This window comes from Anser brachyrhynchus (genome assembly GCF_964034855.1).
Source record: "Anser brachyrhynchus genome assembly, chromosome: 4".
NCBI classification, from domain to species: domain Eukaryota; kingdom Metazoa; phylum Chordata; class Aves; order Anseriformes; family Anatidae; genus Anser; species Anser brachyrhynchus.
Window position 1 is genome coordinate 21,585,261 of NC_137698.1, and position 18,687 is coordinate 21,603,947.

At 45.3% G+C, this 18,687-nt stretch overlaps 1 protein-coding gene across 2 annotated transcripts in view; it reads right to left on the bottom strand.

Moving 5' to 3' along the window:
* Window positions 1-18,687, bottom strand: part of STOX2 (storkhead box 2) — a 146,327-nt gene that overhangs the window by 115,363 nt on the left and 12,277 nt on the right. The window lies entirely within an intron of this gene.

Consider the following 18,687-nt stretch of genomic DNA (forward strand, 5'->3'; position numbering starts at 1 on the left):
AAAAGTGGAATAAATGGAGAGGCAGCGGTACCTCTGAGACACCAAAAGTACAGAGGGCTGCAAACCAACCAAGGGTCAACAACACACAGCTTTTGCAAAGTCCACCAAGGCACACGCTGAGAGGAAAGCGCAGACACATCTTGAGAGGTAGCTACTTCTCTCTGCTCAGCCGCAGTGAGGCTTCAGATGGAAGACTTTGCCCAGCCTGGAAAATAACCCTTGTAGAAAAAGGTGGGCACATTTGGGATAGCGTCCAAGAAGCAAGCAACATGTTTAGAAGAATGATCTATAGATAAAAACTCAGAAGTCTGAGTGGGGAGAAGGCAACAGAGGTGACAAATACATCCCAAGATGTATTGAGACCAGATAACAGTATGAAAAGGGCAGTTATCAGTTCTGCAAGCAGAAAAACAAACAAACAAACAAACATACAAACAAACCTTCCTCTACATCTAATAAGTTTTAAGTAGAGGGTAGTAGGAAAATTCTTTTTGACTGCATGGAGAATGAAAGCCTGGCATGTTTTTTTTTTTTTTTTTAAGGTTGTGAAATCACCCTCATCAGAGGTTTTGAAGATAAATATCTATCCTTCTTGGGGGCAAGGAGATGGACTAGGAGATATCTTGAAGTCCCTTTTGGCCCTAAATTTCTAGAAGTACTCCAGTTGCACTATTATACCCTTTCTTGTCAGTAGGCTCCTACAGCAAGCCTTAAATAAAAATAAATAAATAAATAAAAGTGCCCTTAATTTAGTTCCATAAAAATGATTCTCATCTTCCCCCTTGCTTTGATTTTATTGAGTCACCAGCCCATACCTCTGGGTCACACCTCGCTGAACAGAAGAACCTCTGGTGCTCACCCATGCCATAAACATGGTGGATGCAAAACCCATCAGCTCTGGCAGCTTTATGACAAGACGATGTCACAATGTCAGCTTTATGACTACATGGCAGCATTAACCCCGGGTCTTGCACAATACCCACAGATAATGGCTTACTGAATATACTGAATTTCACCAAGGAGCGGAAAGCAAGTCAGAGGTGAGGGGCAGGAACGGATAATTGAAAGATTTAAAACAAATATGTAATAGTCATATCTGCTTCCTGTTTCCAGAGTTAAAGGAATTTCCTGTTTCCAGAACCAGCTATTTAAGGAAAATACTGACAACAGAGGGTGGTTTTTTTTCCCCTCAATACCGCCAAATAAAATAAGTTAATAGGGCCAGTGTTCCTGAGCACATTCTTTGGGGAGGAGTGGCTGCTCGTTTGCAAGCTGCGCAGATCAACGCATCCCTGGCGAGCGAGCCACCGGCCTGCCCGGCCACCATGTGTGGTGGCCACCTGGAGAAGAAGGACGAGGAGAGCTTAGAGAGCACCTGCAGCCCCTGCACAAAGAGGGTTCTGCCTTTCAGCTCCTTCTTCCAACCCGTGACACTCTCACCTGCAATAAATATTGGGGTCAATCCAGACTGAGTGGAATATCTCCACCGGCAAGGTGGGACCCTGGGTCAGAGGGCCAAGGTCTGCACAACAGCCCCAGCAAGGAAAAACGTGACAGCTTCAGTGGTAGGTGCGCAGAAAACCAGGCTGGATGAATGCAACGTAAAGGCACACAGTATGTTCAGCTCCAGTTCAGCTCCATCCCTATCTTCTCTATATTGATATTATCTTTATATTGAAAAAAAAAAAAAGTGGTACAATAGAATAGAACAGAATAGTTCAGTTGGAAGAGACCTAGGAAGATCACCTAGTCCAACTGAGTGACCACCTCAGGGCCAAACAAAAGATAGAGCACATTATCGAGGGCATTATCCAAGTGCCTCCTGAACACCGACAGCATGGGCATTAACGATCAGACGGGTGGAAGCTCCTTTATCACTCAGTGTTGGATATTAGCACAAGTACATATTTTCCAAACAGCCTACAATATGCATCCAGTGGAAACTAGTATTCTGGTGGAAGGCAAGACAAAAAGAAGCAACGATTTCCATTCTGCAAGAGGAAAATGACTGCAGTAACAAGGGTGGCCAGAGCACCAGGGGTAGGTGCTGCAAGAGGGGGATCTCCGAGGGGAGCCTGGTGCCATCCCCAGGGCCACCCACACCGACAGACGGGGAGAGCCAGCATGGGCAAGGGGCCCCACAACCAGCCCCAGCTCTCTGCTCCTGCGATTACTCGGCAAAATACCTGAAGACTTATTTTCTCCGAGGATGAAGCCGGATGCCTTTCATTCCAGCTGTTTTTACAGATTAGTCAGTCAAGGAGACACAAAAGAAATCCTAGATTGCTCACTTGTGTAGTATTGCTGTCATGCTGTAATTTTAGTAGTTTCCATCTCCGCTTCAGGGCAGCTCAGACATGTAAAAGGAAAAAAGAGGGGGGTACCTTCAGTTTACAATAGCAGCTCAATGTTTGCAAACTGCTTTAACGTAATGTTTAGCGAGGCATTAGAGAGAACCATTTGCTCACGTTTAAGTGACTTAAAGGTATATCCCTGCTGATAAATGCAGTAGGGCCCTGACCTCCCCAGAAATATATACCAAAAAAAAAGGTTTGTAAGCAGGACTTCATACCTGTTTATGAAGGAAAAACAGATAGATGGGGTTGATGAAGGGTTCGCTGGGCTTTCATGCGGGAGGCTGTGCAGGCAGAGGGGAGCTGGCGCTGCTTTATGGGGGGACAGAGGTGGGTCGCGTGCCCCCCGCCACCCCGCTGCTCGTGGCATGGGGCCCTTCCAGGGTGGCAGTGGGTAAAAGACGCGATGAAGCATTTCTGCTAGTACAGAAACAGCAGCCTGTAAGCAGCCTTCTCCTCCCGTCCTCCAGGGTCTGCTGCTCTCCTCCGTACCTCACACGGCACGGGGCTTACCCCTAGCCTCGATCTTGATCAACAAGTCTTCCAACACAAAAATGTTAAGGCTCTGCCATCGTCCTGATCTCAAAACAGAAAACGGAGCCTGAGAAGTCGCACCAGGCTTCATAATTCAGGAGTTTCCTGATGGTCTTCTTCTTCCTGCCTCCACAGGAATCCACAGGCTTATCCATCTGCAGTTATGCAAAGCACATTTAAGCAGGCACAAATTCGGGGGAAAGGAGGGGAAGGGAGTTGGACGGGATTGCCACTACCCTTGCATCACTCCCATGATTAACTGGAAAGATTTGTTATGGGGAAATGCACCAAATGGGGGGAGCAGAAGGCAAAGACAAAGGCTTGGCAATGGTCAGTTTGGGTGTGAGAAACACACAAAAAATGTTGCTTCAGATTTTTGCAGTATTCAAATTAAATGTTCTTGTGTTATTGATACTTTTGTCCGTGAAATATTTGGGGTGTTTGAGTTAATACACAGACAGGTGTCCAAGCGATCTCTCAATCCCATTTCCTGCCATTTTGCACCAACAAACACAATGCTGGATGGAAACACGCCTGTTTGCCCCAGCTGCCAAACCACATACACATATTGCACAAATCTGGCGTGTTTTTCCTGGACACTTTTTCCACCTGTTTCCTGGAAGGCAATGACAGTCGGCAGGGAAAGAGCAGCGTTTAAGGGTCAAGGTGCTGTCAGCAGCCACACAAATGGGTGCAAAATCCATATGCCAGCTCTATGCCCTTGGGGACGCCTTTACCCCATTGCACTCCCTGTGTGGTTTTCTGGAGGGGGTGAAACACAAATCCTCCCGTTTCTCCTCTCAGGCCCATCCCCTGCCCCTCATCCCAGGCATCGGGAGCTGTGTTGAGCTCAGGTAGGTGAACGGGTGCCATAGGGCGTTCCTGTGGCCAGCACCTTGGTGGGCTTGCACAGAGACCTCCAACAGCAGGCTGTGGCACTAGCAGCTTGCAGAGCCGGCTCAGCGGCAGCCCACTGATGGCACGGTCAATCTGGGCAGCAAGGAAGCTCCCAGGGCTGATGTGAAAACTTCCTTCTCACATGCCCTACAGCCCAACACTTCTCCTGGGCTACGTTTCAGAGAGGATCAGGCACAATCAGGCTCCGGGAAGCCACAAAGATCCCCTACAAGTCCCTGCAGTGCCATTTGATTTTTTTCCCCACAAGCTAAGGGAACGTCTTGCAGCTTCAAGGGCTTGGCCAGAGCTGTAAAGGCGTTGTGTCCTTCTGACCACAGAGTAGCTGCAAATGTTTTGGGATGTGATCAGCAGAGCCTGTTTGCCATGATACCATGGGATTCCCAGCAAGCAGCCACTGCGGCGTTCCCGGGATCCCAGGGCCTGAACGTGTGGTGAGCTCAGGACGTGTCCAAACAGCTCCGAAGTGCTAGCTGGTGCTAAAAGGCAAATTCTCACCGCCTGGCTCGCACTCCCCATAGCAGAGCACAGGGCTGGACACACCAGTGCTGCTCTGTGACAGAGCTGCTCTGTCTGCCCCTGACAGCACTGCCGAGAGCTGTCGGAGATGCTTCCTGCAAGAGAAGGACCAAAGTTGCCTCCAGACCAAGCGTCCCGCAGTAACGGAGCACACAGTGAGACAAGGCTGCAGAGTCGTGCCCAGAAGCCAGGACGATACATCACAAGCAGCAATACGTTACTCAGTAATCTGAAGCACTGAACCGGACGGACCCGCAGTCATTCAGGAAGCCTGGAAGAAGGCAAACTGGGCTCCGATTTCACAAGCAGCTGAACAAGTGCAAGCTTGACAGCACCTACTCTGTAGCTCCTGACCTTCGGAAGGTATTGGAAAAGGTGTTGAGCAGGGAGAAAAATAAACATAAAAGAAATCAACCCCAGACTGGCTATGCCCCACCATTTCACAGCCGAGCACTCGATGCCATGAGGTGGAGGTGGCTGGCAGGGCCGAGCAAGGAGGGTCCCCAAGGCCGGTGGCGAGGACCTGAGTGACGTGACTGGTGAGAGCCACAAGCCGTGAGCCTCGCTTACAAGCTCACTGCCACCTCTGCCAACACCAGCGGGAAGCATCTGCCAAGAAAAACCTGGTGCAGACCGCAGCAAGGCAGGGAGCTGCCTACCGGCCAGGGAACGCAGCCACCAGCGCTTGCGGCTCCGCTTCACCCTTGCCACACCGGGCTGCGACACCTCGCTTCATTTGGAAGAAATGTATGCACAGGAACCAGATCTTTTTTTTTTTTTTTTCCTCCCAATGTCAAAATAATAGGCGGCAGCAAGTTTGTCTGCTTTCTTGGCATATGAGCTGTGCCCCAGACAGCATAACCGAGGACACCAGCTGAGGGTTTGCTGAACGGGAGCTTTGGTGAGTGATGCGGCAGGGTTTTCCTCCTGCACCAGGCACAGCCAGTGGCCTGGATCCTGCATACTTCTGGCTTTCTGCGCTGTGATTTTATGCTACCGTGGCTTCAGTCTGAGTTAGTAAGGCAGCTTGCATACCAAGAAAATATTTCACTAATATTTACGAACAAGTTCTGGGTTTGCGTGTTAAGCATAACCAGAAGAGAAAAATTAAAACACTCTGCATAGGCTAGGTGCTTGAAAAAAGTATTGAGAGATATTCTAACACCGTTCCTGTGAAAACTTTGTTATCATGAATTACTCCAAAGCCAGATATCCACAGACCACACACATTAGCAGAACCTAGATGGAAGTTATGCAGAACGTTCAGATAAACAAGCAATTACTTATCGTGTCGAAATCAAGCACAGTCACTTTCCCCTTGTTCTTTTACAGGTAAAATAATTTCATTATATGTGCATCGTTTTTTATCTTTTAAGTGCTGTTGAGATGCCATTTACATTTACCAACTTCCATTTCACATCGTTTCAGCTACTGGGGGCATACCCCCAGAAATCTCAGGCAATTTTAACTACATTTTACTCCTAGTGAACTAGCAAAAATTGACACAGCAGAAATTCAGGCATTTCTGCACTTCAGTTTGTTCCAAAGGGGGGCTGGGACTCCCTGCCACTGGCTTTCACTTCTGTGAAAGCTTATCACAGGGCTCATCAAGAAGAAAAAAAAGGCTTTCAGAGCCATTTTAGGAGGAAAAAAAAAAGTTTGGCACATGTAGCATTGGAGATGAAATGGGTTTGCAGGTGAGAGAGTAAAAAGAGCAGACGTGAAAGGTAAATTCAGAGAGGAAGGAGCTGTGGAGGGCGGGCAGCTGGAAGAGACAACAGCAGCGATGCAGGGAGGGAGGGGGGAAGAAGAAGGCTTGCACATGCGGAAGAGAAAATATAATCCTCACCTCCGCACAAGAGAATAGCGATGGAACTGGAAAAGGAAAAAAGTGGTGAAGAAAGGCAAACAGTATGTCAGGTAGTGCATGTGATGCAGGGAAGTGGCTGGACTGGAACAAGCTCGCCGACATCAGGAATACCCTGAAACTGGGATTTTCAGACTGCATCCATTAATTTATATTTCACGTACCTAGAAGGGAAGTCAAGGCTGTCCGTTCTACCTGACGGACCTGACTTTTTTACTGAAAGATACCACTATTTGCATTGACTGGGTAAGCACAGTGAAATCAAACAAAAGATGCAGCAAGACAAAACCATGAAAAATAGAGAGGATTTCATCAGCTGCTAGACAGCAAAGCACCGTAGGGCTTTTAAAAGCTAGGGGCACTTTGATCTAGTTTTACACTTACTATTCATTTTACCTAGCAGCAACTGATGAGAATAACAAAATGTAACCTCGCAAGATGCAGTCTTACTAGTGGCAGACACAGCAACATGCAGATCTACGGCTGATTTAAGAAATCAAAGCAGGTGACACGGATTTGGTCTAATATATCGATGTCCACACAAACCTCTCAGATCACTATCAACTCCCCATATTTTTCAGGGAGTAACACACGACTCTAATCAGATTACTCCTTGAAGACATAAAAAATTATGCGACTTTGAAGATCAGCTCAAAACCATGTGAAATGGCCTCATGGATTTTCGGCTGCTTTCAAGCCAAGGAGCCTTGTACTCAGGAGACGGAGGAACTGCTAACAACAGGTCTTGCTTCTCAGAACTGTTGATTCCCATGTGCAGTTTCAACAGTGAGATGGGGACACAGCGTATGTGCACTGAATCCAAGGCCTCAGCCTTTGCACATAGGCTTTGTACAACTGGTGTAACGCTACAGTGCAACGCAATGTTTTGTGTAATTGCTTCATACTACTTTTTTTTTTTTCAAAGCCACTGGTTTATTTGCAGAGTTTAAACATTTACTTGTAAATGGAAAGATTTAAAACATACAGATAGCATCAGCTCACATATCATCAGACCACAACACATCTGGAAGGCACGCACGCTGCTATCAGCAGTCCAGGGGCCTGCTCAGCCTGCCTCCAAAATCTGAAAGTCCCCTTCTAAAGCAGATTCTTCCTGAGATGAGTTTAATCCTTTTTAGCAATGAAAGCATGCCATCTGCATTCACAGTGCGTACCCAAGGGCCCCAAATCTGAAAGGTCAATCATCTGCCATTCGTTAATGACAAGGAAATCAGTGTAGCCATTCCCCATCCCGTGACCCTCAGGGTGATGGGAGACTTGAACTCGAATTCAGTAGACCTTGTCATGACCCCATGAAGCAGCTTCTTGGGGCTGAAGGATGCGATAGGCACGTGGTAACCACATACCTATTGCAACAGTTTATATGGATTAGCTGGTTCGACACATTTCTGATCTTTTGAAGTATTAATACAACTTCCTATCACCTAGGAAGCAACCTTCCCCTTGTATTCAGGCTCCCTGGTCAGAAGAGGAAGAACTTTGTTTTATTGAAGATCAAAGCACGCTTTCTCCACCATAAATCCTCGCTCCATTCGCACCCCCACACTTTGAAGTGGCCAGCTGGCTAACGCCGGGTACCTTTGCCAGTGCTGAAGGTCAGGGCCCAGCTCAGCCGTGGTGCGGTGACGTGGGAAACGCAGTGCTCACAGTCACGGGTGTTCCCCGTCCACAGTCAGGCTAATTGAAGTACAAGCAGTCGGCCCAATAATTACATGTCAGGCTCATATTTGGGGCTTTTCATCTGTCCGCTCCGAGTGCATTACAAGAGGAGAGGTGTGTCGTTATTGCTGTGCCGTACGGGGAAACTGAGGCACGGAGAGGTGAATCTCCTTACTAAGTTCACTTAGTGGGTTGAAACAAAGCTTGGGAGGGGACCTGTTAGCACAAGTTTGAACCTAAATAGCAAAGAAAATGAAGTTATTATCTGCATTCCATCGAGTGCTGTACCATATGGTTACAGGTGGGCATGAGTCCAAGCTAAGCACCCGAACGGCTCCTTCGGCTCTAGTGAGACAAACAAAACCCAAAACTTGCATCCTCGTATTAATCAGAGCACTCCTTTAAGCTTTCCCTACGTTTCTGCTGACACTGAAGTATGAGGATCCATTTTGAAAATTTAATGAAGGATAAATCCAGCAGATGAGAACAGCCATTAACAAGACATGTACCTGATCCTGTCTTCTCAAACATCTCAGCTTCTGGGAGGATTTTCATTTTTTTTTAACATGACTACAGGCTCTTTCCTTTTCTGGCAAGACAGTATTTGGAAGTAAACTTTAACAAAGCTCTTGCTAAGAGCACCTTGGTTCCTGATTACATCTGTAGCGTGTATCAAGCAGATACACATTAATTATTCTTTAGCAAAATCAGAGATTCTGAGATTTAATAATTCAGTGCTCGTGATACAAGAACTAGCAAGTCTTTCATTATTCAGTAGCGTGCAGCTTCCCAAACAGAAGAAAAAGCAAATGAAAACCGGGTATAAATTGTTTGGCTTTTCCTTGAAAACTGCTCTGTTCTGCTGCCCTGCTGCTTCAAGCATCTGACCTCTCCCACTCCAAACTCATGTGAGCTGGGGAAAAGGAGGCAGGGGACAAAGGACAGGGCAGGAAAGCCCCCACCTGGGTGCCCTGCGCAGACGGGATGGGCATGCAGAGAGCTTCAGCATTAAAAGGCTTGGTTTTGGTTTAAAATGATGCTTTCCTGGGTTTCTGCTCTCAGATGTAGGATCAACCCGTTCTGGATTGCATGTTCTCTGCTGCCAGAGGGTTTCCATGGAAAAGCATGGAGAAGACACGGGGTGGTACCACTGCTACTCCCATCACACTAAAATCAGACAAGCACATCCAAGCTGGAGTGAATGCAGCAACGCTACTCCGCTCCTCACGTTCAGAGGCTCTTCCTCCTCTGCATTGTAAAGGCTCGAGCATTTAACCCAAGAACCAGAGCCAGCCTGCTCAGACAGAACAGGGCCGAAAGCCAGGCAGCCCCTCAGCACCGCGCAGGTTCCCCGTGCTGCGGGGAGGAAGGGGAGGCACCCTGCTCCGTCTTGTCCCCGCGCATTCCGTGGCTTCGCCAAGGCGCATCTGAAGCACACAACGCCACCACAGATTCAGACAAAGGCCCCCCAGTTCCCTTTTAAACAACTTAAACAACGGCACTATCTAGGGAAAGAAGGTTTACGTTAAGCAGGGGTGTACACCCAACTGAGAAACAAGCCTAGTGCAGGTTGAAGTGTTCTTTTTCTGGTATTCCTGATTCAATACTTACATCAACTCTGAGCTTTAGTAAGCTCTTAACATATCTTTCACACCTCTTTCTCCATAGTAAGATGTCACCAAGCCACTTCTCTAAGAAATCCTTCTTTATTTTTATGCCCTCCATAAACTGACAGACAGACACCCTTGGAACTAATTGCCAAACTACTTTTTTCTTTTTTTTTTTTTTTTTAGCATACAAGGGTCAGTGTAAGAATTTAACCTTACCAACGGGGAATGTCGCCCTAGGAATAAGTTGTTAACAAGCATTTCGGTACTGAATAGGATGCTGTGCACTGTCCAGGAGAGGCTGAAATATAAAAGCACCCTTATCTAGATGGGTGCCCGCCTGCCTCAGACAACAGGGGAACTAACGCAACAACAAAAACAAAGCAATTAACATGAAGCTGGGTGTTGGAAGGGGGCAGGAGATGCTGAAACAAAGGGATCTCCCCCCTGCAAAGATTAGGAAGGTATTCAAAGGAGACGAGCTCCGAGGGTATTTCGATATGGCACAAGCAAGGCCTGGCCAACCCAGACAGACACAACCCCCCCTCACCATCCGCACGGGGAAGGGGTGACCTGAGGGTGATACCTGGCTCAGCAGACAGCAGGAAAATTAGGCAGAGCCCAGAGCAGCTCAGCAAGGGGTATGGAGAGGCAGCGACAGAGAAGATCCAGTGAGGATGACCCAACAGTTGCCCAGGCTAAAGAGACCCAGGGGAAACGGGGATGCTATTATATATGTGTACGTGTTCGTATGTGTGCCTGAGTGAGGTAAACCTCACTTCCAGAAGGAAGGAGGTCTCAGCGATGACAGTGAAAGATAATTACAGCCTGCGAAGGTCTGAGCTCGTAAAGACGGAAGCAGATTTCCTCGAAAGTTCGCAGCTGAGGATTTGTACACGTAGCCTGGTCGCAGGGGATGAACGAGAGGCAGGGGCAGAAGAACTGTTCCCTGCATGCCCAAATGGGATGGGACTGGCAAAGACACTGAAGGGATTAAGAAAGGGTGTTTGGGAGGGAGTCGTGGCCTAGAGGCAGAACATCGGGAAGAGTGAGGGGAGGGGAAAAAAAGAACAGAAAAAAAAAAAAAACACCTTTATATATAGTGTTAAAACCAAATCCCCAAAGTGAGGTAGCCCAGAGGTGAAAGGACTCAGGAGCTTATATAGGTGTTTTGCCTCATGCAGACCATGCAGTACTTCAAACTGAAGACGTGCACTTTGCAGGGCACATTTAAAGCCTGCTCACCTCCTCACCTCTCCACAGAGGAAGATAAAAGGCTGGCTGGATCCCTTTTAGTTCATGGTTTCATTTCTCCTTGCACCATAAAGTCTGAAGCAGCATGGTGACAAGATTCAAAGGGATCTCTGTTTATTTCCACTTATAATGTGCAGTGCAGTCCAGCCAGAACACTAGCAACAATTATTTCCTACAATTATTACCACATTTCACACCCTTTCCTCTGGGTTATGAGAAGCAGCACCCTTTCCTTGACAACAGCTGCAGCCAGCTTCCTTCCTCACCAGAGACCTGTACAGCCCCCATGTGTTTCTGGGTTTGTCCTAATATCCCAGCTCCCCTTCCTCTCCCTAAAGAAACAGTTTTCAGGCCTCTACCAGAAATAACCTGGTCCTGAACTTCGTTGAAGAAAAGGATGATGGTTTAAACCCTAAAACTTTCCATCATTTCAAATGCAGTAATTTAGACAGAAGGGCTTCCCCTACCTCTTAGTGCTACTTGGTGCTCGCTCAGTGTCCTCTGCCCAGGATCTTCCAGGGACGTCTAAACAAGGAGCCACAGAGCACCAGTGATTTCAAAGAGCTCCCCATCAATGCCACCGTGAACTTCACTCCTTAACAATGGAAGTGCATGCAACAAGGACTTTATTTTCATTTTATAGATGAAAGAGGTTGAAACGAAGAAATGGTTCACTTCCCAGAGCCCTAAAGAGTCTGTCGCAATTGTGCAGGCTCCTATAATGCTTCAACCCAAACACACATTCTGTGCAGGTCATCTTTAAACCCTACATACCTTCTCACCCCTCTGTAAAGAACAATAAGTATTCTTATTAGAGGAAAATAATTTATCTCAGTTAGGCAGCAACACCCCATGCATGGAGAGGGTGATGTGAGGAGAGCATTGTAGACGAAATCTACATCAAGTGGCAAAAAAACTCTTCAAATAACAGCACAAATTGGACATTGAGGGAGCAGAAATCTCTTTTTTTTTCAGTAAGAAAGACACTGTGATGGCTAGAAGACACTTGCACATACTTTCTTTGCAAGATGCTTCCTGTCCACAGGCCCAAACACATTCTGCCTTAGATCAGTCTCAAGCTCCAGCTTCCTGACCCACCTCCTCTCACTCGTTCCCAGGTAACACACATTTAATTACAACTGAGATAAAACAGCTAAATGGCCACTAGCAGGCTAATAATGACAACACACCTACATGCATAATTTCAGGAGATTACATCAAGCATTCTTAGCTGAGCTGAAACTGCTCGCATAACTGTGGGGGGAAGAGGAACGTGAGCTCACCTTTTCACCAAAACTTGTGGATGTTTTAGGAGAAAAAGCAGGAAGAAGGTCCTGTATCACCTTTAGGAGAGGTCACTGGAGCAAAATATGGGTGGCCAGGTCCTCAGTCTGTGGAAGAGTATTCAGTGGATCTGTTGGGCCCTCTCAAAATCCTGCCCAGGAAAGCACTAGACTTCTGTAGACCAGAAGTAGCTTGGCAAGCAATGAAGATGAAAATAAAAAAGAAAGAAAGAAAGAAGGAAAGACGGTGTGAATGCTGGATAGTGCTCTGGTATTTGAAGCATTGTGGCTATTTCTTAGACTTCTTTACCTGTCAGAAATGTCTAAAATGCAGCACTGCTTGACAGCAGCACTTAACCATCCTACATTCTTTATCGAGATAATTACACCCATAATAGCTGAACCTCTGCTCTGTACTGCGTCAAAGCGTTTTACCCTTTGTAATATAAACTCAAGAAATGGCTTAGAGCAAAATGAACTATGCTTTACCCATCAGCTAGCAAGATGCACGTATCTTGGCTTCCACAGTGCGGCTAATAAGCTGGACGGACAGAAACAAGAGAGAGCAAAAGCAGTTTGTTTACACAACCTAGTGCAAGATGCCCTTTGCTAGAATGCTGCCCTATAGTAAAAAGAAGCTCACCAGAAGTAAACATAAAAGCCCTGTTTTATAAAGCTCTGCTACTAGTTTAGAAGCTCAGGGTGAGTACCCGTAACGTCAGTGGAGCCAAGCAGGGATAAGTCCTCAAAATGTGCACGAGTACTTGGCAGAACAACCCTATGTGACAGTGAGGAAAGCCACTGGATTCCATGCCAACACATATCTGATCTGAGCTTTTTAATGGGAATGAAAAGTCTGGAGGGAAAAGAGCTCACTGGTATACTGAGAACCCCATATTCAAACTCTATTCAATCTTACATTAAACTTGTAAACGATTTCTTGATTTTCAAGGGAAAGGGTCCTTTGGACGCTGCTCAGAAGTCCCCAGCACTGCAACCCCAGCCATATCAGGCACACAGCCACAGCACAGCATACACACATACACGTACAAGGTCCTGAGCACGACATGCATTGACTTTCTAGTGGGTTTGCTCTTCAAACAAATGCATATTCCAACTGTTCTGTTCACTTTTACTATTTCTGTTCAATCCCTAACACACTCAACTTCTCTCTCCCAACCCCTACAAGCTGCCAATGCGCCAGGTGGGGTGGACCTTACACCCTGACCTTCCTCCCTCCCTTCCTTCTGCTCTCCCCGCTGCTCCTGGCATTTTGGGGGGTGCACATTAAGGAGTTAGCCGAGTACAGACAGAACTATCCAGGCAGCCAGGCTGGGTTTGTTTTCTTCAGGGCCAGCAAATCAAAGCAATTCTTGGAGAGCCCAGTAAAAGCTCTTGTCAACACAAGGGAAGTAGCAGCAGCGCACTGCTGGAAGCAGTTGGGAGAGAGGAGATGTCATGAGCTCTTAATTCAGCTGGAAAAATTCTTAATTTCCTGTGAAACCACTCCTTGAGCAGATCCACCTAAAAAAGGATGCCCAAGCAACTACCTCTCAAACCACTGCATAAGATGTAAGAAAGGCATCTCTCAAGTGAGCATCTTGCTTCTTGGTGTTCCCTACAGGAGTTACAGAGTGCCCAGCTAGTGCCACCCTTGTTATCACCCCTTACATACAGCCCGATACAATAAGAAAAAATATGTAGATCATTCTCATTGCCTGGCCCAAGCTGAAGGAATGACACCAACAGAAAGAAAGCCCACCATGACTGTTTAATGCCACGTAATTTGCCCCAATCAAGTATTCCACCAGGAACATTAAACAAAGCAACAACACACAAACCTATGCAACAACCAGAAAGCATCAAAAATCCTAAACAAGACCCTGTGTTCCAAAAGAGTTCAACGGGTATGTTTTTACTTGCCAAATAGTTTCAGAGCACACAGGTAATGCTTTTTTTTTTTTTTTAATTTGTTTCTTGGGGGAATTAACAAACTATATTATCTCTGTTCTGCTCATGCTACTCAAAAGAGGTGACAGAAAGAATTCTCCTCACCTCCCTAGATTATGTGTTACCCCAAATGTTTGTACGTTACAGTCACGCTATGGAAAATATTCACATGAGTAATCACACTGAAGTCATTATAACTACCCCTGCAAAGAAGCATTTAATCTCTTTATGCATTTGCTGAGATCAGGACCTGAAAGACACGAACGTGCTGAACTCATTTTGTGCAATGCACAGCATCTTTAAGTTAAACAGTCCATTTTTAAATGAATACCGTAGTAAAAATCTCCTTTTGTAATGAGCGCCAGACACCAAGAACCCCTGGCTTCACGTAGGCCCTTGCAATCCTATAAGCTCTTGGGAGGTCCCCATGTTTTTCTTTCAGTGTCAGGGGCAAATACCACAGACTCACTCTTCTGGTCCTTGAAACAAATTATCAGATGAAGAAAATGATGTGTCTGTACAAGGAAGACTGTACAATCAGCGGCATACCAGTGCACTGACCCCATTCAGCCCCACAATGGGGAATTGAAGCCCAGCACTTCCAAGCTGGGATCTTTCACTCAATACACCCAGGCTTGGGCTTTCAGCTAGAAGGGCTCCCTATCTCCAATTCCTACTGCCCAGCTTCTCAGTGAAGTCAAACCATGGATGGCAAGCCGTAATTGCTCTGAGACCACAGCCAAGACACTTCCCTTTGGCCCCTTGGACTCGGTGATCACCTGTGTTACATGGAGCAGAAAGGAAACATCTCCATGTGTGTCATCTCCTGTAACCCAGGAGCCCTCAGTGGCTACAAAAACTAGCTTCACATTTGGCACAGGCGGAACAAGGCAAGAACTGGCCGTACACAAAGAGGTTCTTGTGTATGCTAGATTTTTTGTTCTATGAATGTATCTATTTACTTTTGAACAGAAAAACCTTCAGGGTTTTTTATTATTATTACGAGAAATGTTTCATAAAGAAACATGGAGTAGGCTAAACGTTTAAAACATGACTTTCTCATTATTTAATTACGTGTTGTGAAAAAGTAGCTCTTTTGTTTGTTTCAAACTTACCTCCTAATAACTTAACTTGCATGCTCCCAAATTCTTACATCAGAAAAGACAGAAGAACATCATCTCCCTATTAATTTTCTCCACAGGACTCATAACTCAACAAGCTCCCACAATATCCCTCCCTCAGACACCTCTCGTCCACGCTGTAGAGTCATGACCTATTCAGCATTTCCTTGTACTGAAGCTGCTCTGCGCTTTGGAGCACCCTTATTACCTTTCCTTACATCTTTTCCAGCTCTACTTCTTTGTGTGTGTATATGTTTCGCATTTTTGTTGTTGTTATTGTTGTTGTTTTGGTGTTTTTCTCCAAGTTGGGGAAACAAACTTCACAAAGTATGCAACATACCTATGCACCACAGTAGCTATGCACTGGTATAATATCAACTTCAGTTTCATTTTCTATTTCTTATACAATAGCTTTACAGACAGAAAAAAAAATCACAGAATCACAGAACGGTTGAGGATCACACATTACTAGGTTTGAAACAAACTGATAAAACAGTATAAACGTCAAAAATCAGAGAGGAAGCCTAACTTCCTGTCTTAGTTTCCCCAATTCTCCATCTACCTTACTGTTGTCAACTTTATGTTTCTCAAATATTTTTTCTGTCCTTTAGGTTGAAGTGCCTGAGTACTTGGGCTGCTGCCTAAAGAAGACAGAGCAAAAGCTCTTGGTCCAGTTGTCTTCTCAGCCAGAATAAGTACGCAAAAACTCCTCCAGTGGAAAAGCTGTGACCTTCAACAAACAAACCAGCTCCAGTTAACAAGGTAGCTCACCCCCCCGCAGTTAAATATCCATACCAAACATGTTCTGATGAAAAAGAACAAAGACATTTGAATTGTGTTTGTAGTGCATCTGCGTTCTCAGCACTGTCCACTCATCATCAGTCATGAGCATTACGAGCACAGCATGCCCAGCGCCACCACCATCAACTGTAACACACGCTGACACCCAACACAAACGTGGGATGGTGAAGGAAAAGAGATTTCATTTAAATATGTGGCAAACACACAGAGAGAAGGAAATAGAAGCTGCACCAACAGCAATCCTTTTGACATAACATCTGTATTTTTCCCTCACATGTTGTTTACGATGCATGGCAATAAATTTCAAAAAGGAGCAACACCACAGCCTGTTCAGGGTTGAAGCTTCCAAAGAAACAGGACAATGTTTTACTTTCAAGGAGTCGGGAGCTAAGAGTGTGGGATAACTTGCCCAGACACTGCTAGCTAATCAGAAAGGAGAGAAAAAAATAGCTTTAGTGACTTGATCAAAGAATAGACCCTATCTAATAAAGTGAGGCGTGCCCTTTCCAATATATTAGTCAGAGAGGCACCTCTGGCTTCTACATTTATAAAATCGTGTGTATAATTGCCTGGGCTTGCAAATGCCACTATACGTATTTCTAGCAATGCTTTGAGCAGCATATTTTGTATGAGCTCTACCGTCAGGAAAGGTATATATTCTCACTCAACTGGCAGCAAACTTTGCTTATACAGAGACACTTTTGTAATGTTTAAATGCAAAAGTGTTCCAGAATAACTGGAATACACAAGGAGAGAATAGTTTGATTTTATTCCACCATATCTTCTATAATCCACTCAAAACCCGACACTTACAGCACTACAAAGAAAGATAGTTTGTCCAGAAGACAACAGAAAAATGTATTTATTCTTGCTAGCAACTAAATAACATGAATATTCAATTTTATCAGCAGCCTTCAATGTTAGCCTGGAATAACTAAAAAATGTGACCTCTCCTCTCTACTGAGTTCAGCGTGAGTTTGGCTCCAGCACTTACAGAATAGTTTTACCCAGTTGATGTTATTGATGTTATCTTCACAACCATGAGGAGAGCTGTAAATTGTTTCTGAAAGAGCACTCTCATTTCTGGAGACCTAGAAAGTATTTCCTGGCTGGACTCTTAGAAGCTGATCTGTTAATAAATCAACAGAAAAACATATTTTCTTGAGCAAGGAGGAGATAAAATGGATATTGTTAGTAAGAAGAAAAAGACAAAAGAAATCACATAGCCTAGGTTTTCATATATTCTCTCTCCTGTCTTCCTCTTAGATTGAGGCATCTATATATCTCATTTCTCTGGAAACACAATCGAACTCTTGCTGTCTTGCTACAAATAAAAGTTGTATGTCTTTTACTCAAGAAGGAGTGAGAAGCTCTAAAGTTACCAAGCTTGCCTCCTCCTCCAGCAACCCAGAAGGGTTTAGGTAACAGCTGCTAAAAGCACATCGGTCAAACACCTAGATGGCTTCTTCCTCTAGCTAGTCCCTGTCCAGAAGCTGTGGTGTAGTTGTCTGTATCTGCTAACCAGCACCGAACATAACCAACCTAACCCTGCATCTGTAGCAGATAAACAGATCTGTCATATTAGCAATAGCAGCAGATGGGCCAGAAAGCTTACAAACTTTATATGGTTCCTGTATTTTAGTGACATCATGGTCCATGCAAAAATATGTAACCAGGGTTTGAGGTTGTCTTTTTTTAAATTAATTTATTCAGAAGACGAATGAAGATGAAGCACTTATTTTCATAGCCCAGAGGGTATCAACCAGGCTGCAGAAACACTGAAATTAAAGCATGAATGGTCAATGCCTCCTCCAACCTGCCTTCAAGGAGACCAACTTCAAGGCCTGTAGCCTCTGTAAAGTGTTTTCTGCCCAAAGGCTGAGATAAGAATGAAAGGCAGGAGATAAGAAGGAAATGCTCACTAACAAGAGTAGTTAGTAAGTCTAAAGCCAGACTGAAAGCACGATTTAATGAGCTGAGCAAAGACTAGGGTTGCACAAGGAGCAGGTCAACTGCAGAAAGAAAAGTCACACAAGAAGTAGAAAATGAGGTTATAAGACTTAAAATAAATAAATAAATAAACTTGGTTAATTTGTTTTCTGGAACTTCCATTCACCAAGTCATTACAACCCCCCATTTCTCAGCATTTAAAATTAAAGAAAGGTCAGGCTTAATAGCTATTCCAAAAGGTCTACTACAGTTACTTACAGCAGCTATTGCTAGGTTTCTGGCAAAAAAAGTGTAAACCATGTAAGTGGCTGACACAAAAAATAATCTTTCCCAAGAACAAGCAGTGTGGTAATAAGTGATCCTCCTCTAATAAGCTGCTGGCAACTATGGCTCTGTCAATCACCTTAAGGTCTGTCAAAACAGACAAGTATGGCTGAGGCAGGCCAACATTTTGTGGTGTTTTTTGCTGTGTTTTGTTTTTCTTTAAAGAATGAGCCCATTGCATCCGAGGGCACTAGCTAACTAATCTTGCTCATATCCCTGTGATTCAAAAAGTTATTCCATTTGTCTCAAAAAAGCGTGTCCAAACACCGTGGGTGGAACACGCCAGACGGCACTTGGTGCTCCCGGGTCTCCCTTTACACAGAGAAACTTGAGGCTGGAGGACCCAGGGGAACCTGTTATACAGGAGCCAGTTACAAAAGGACCTGGCCACAGCAAAACACACAGGAAACATGGAAATCATCCACCAGATCTGCTGTTAGGTGCCACCACCATATTCAATGGGGTGTTACATCTAGATGGCCTGGCCTACTCTCATGGCTGGCCCTGCTACAAGCAGGAGGTTGGGCC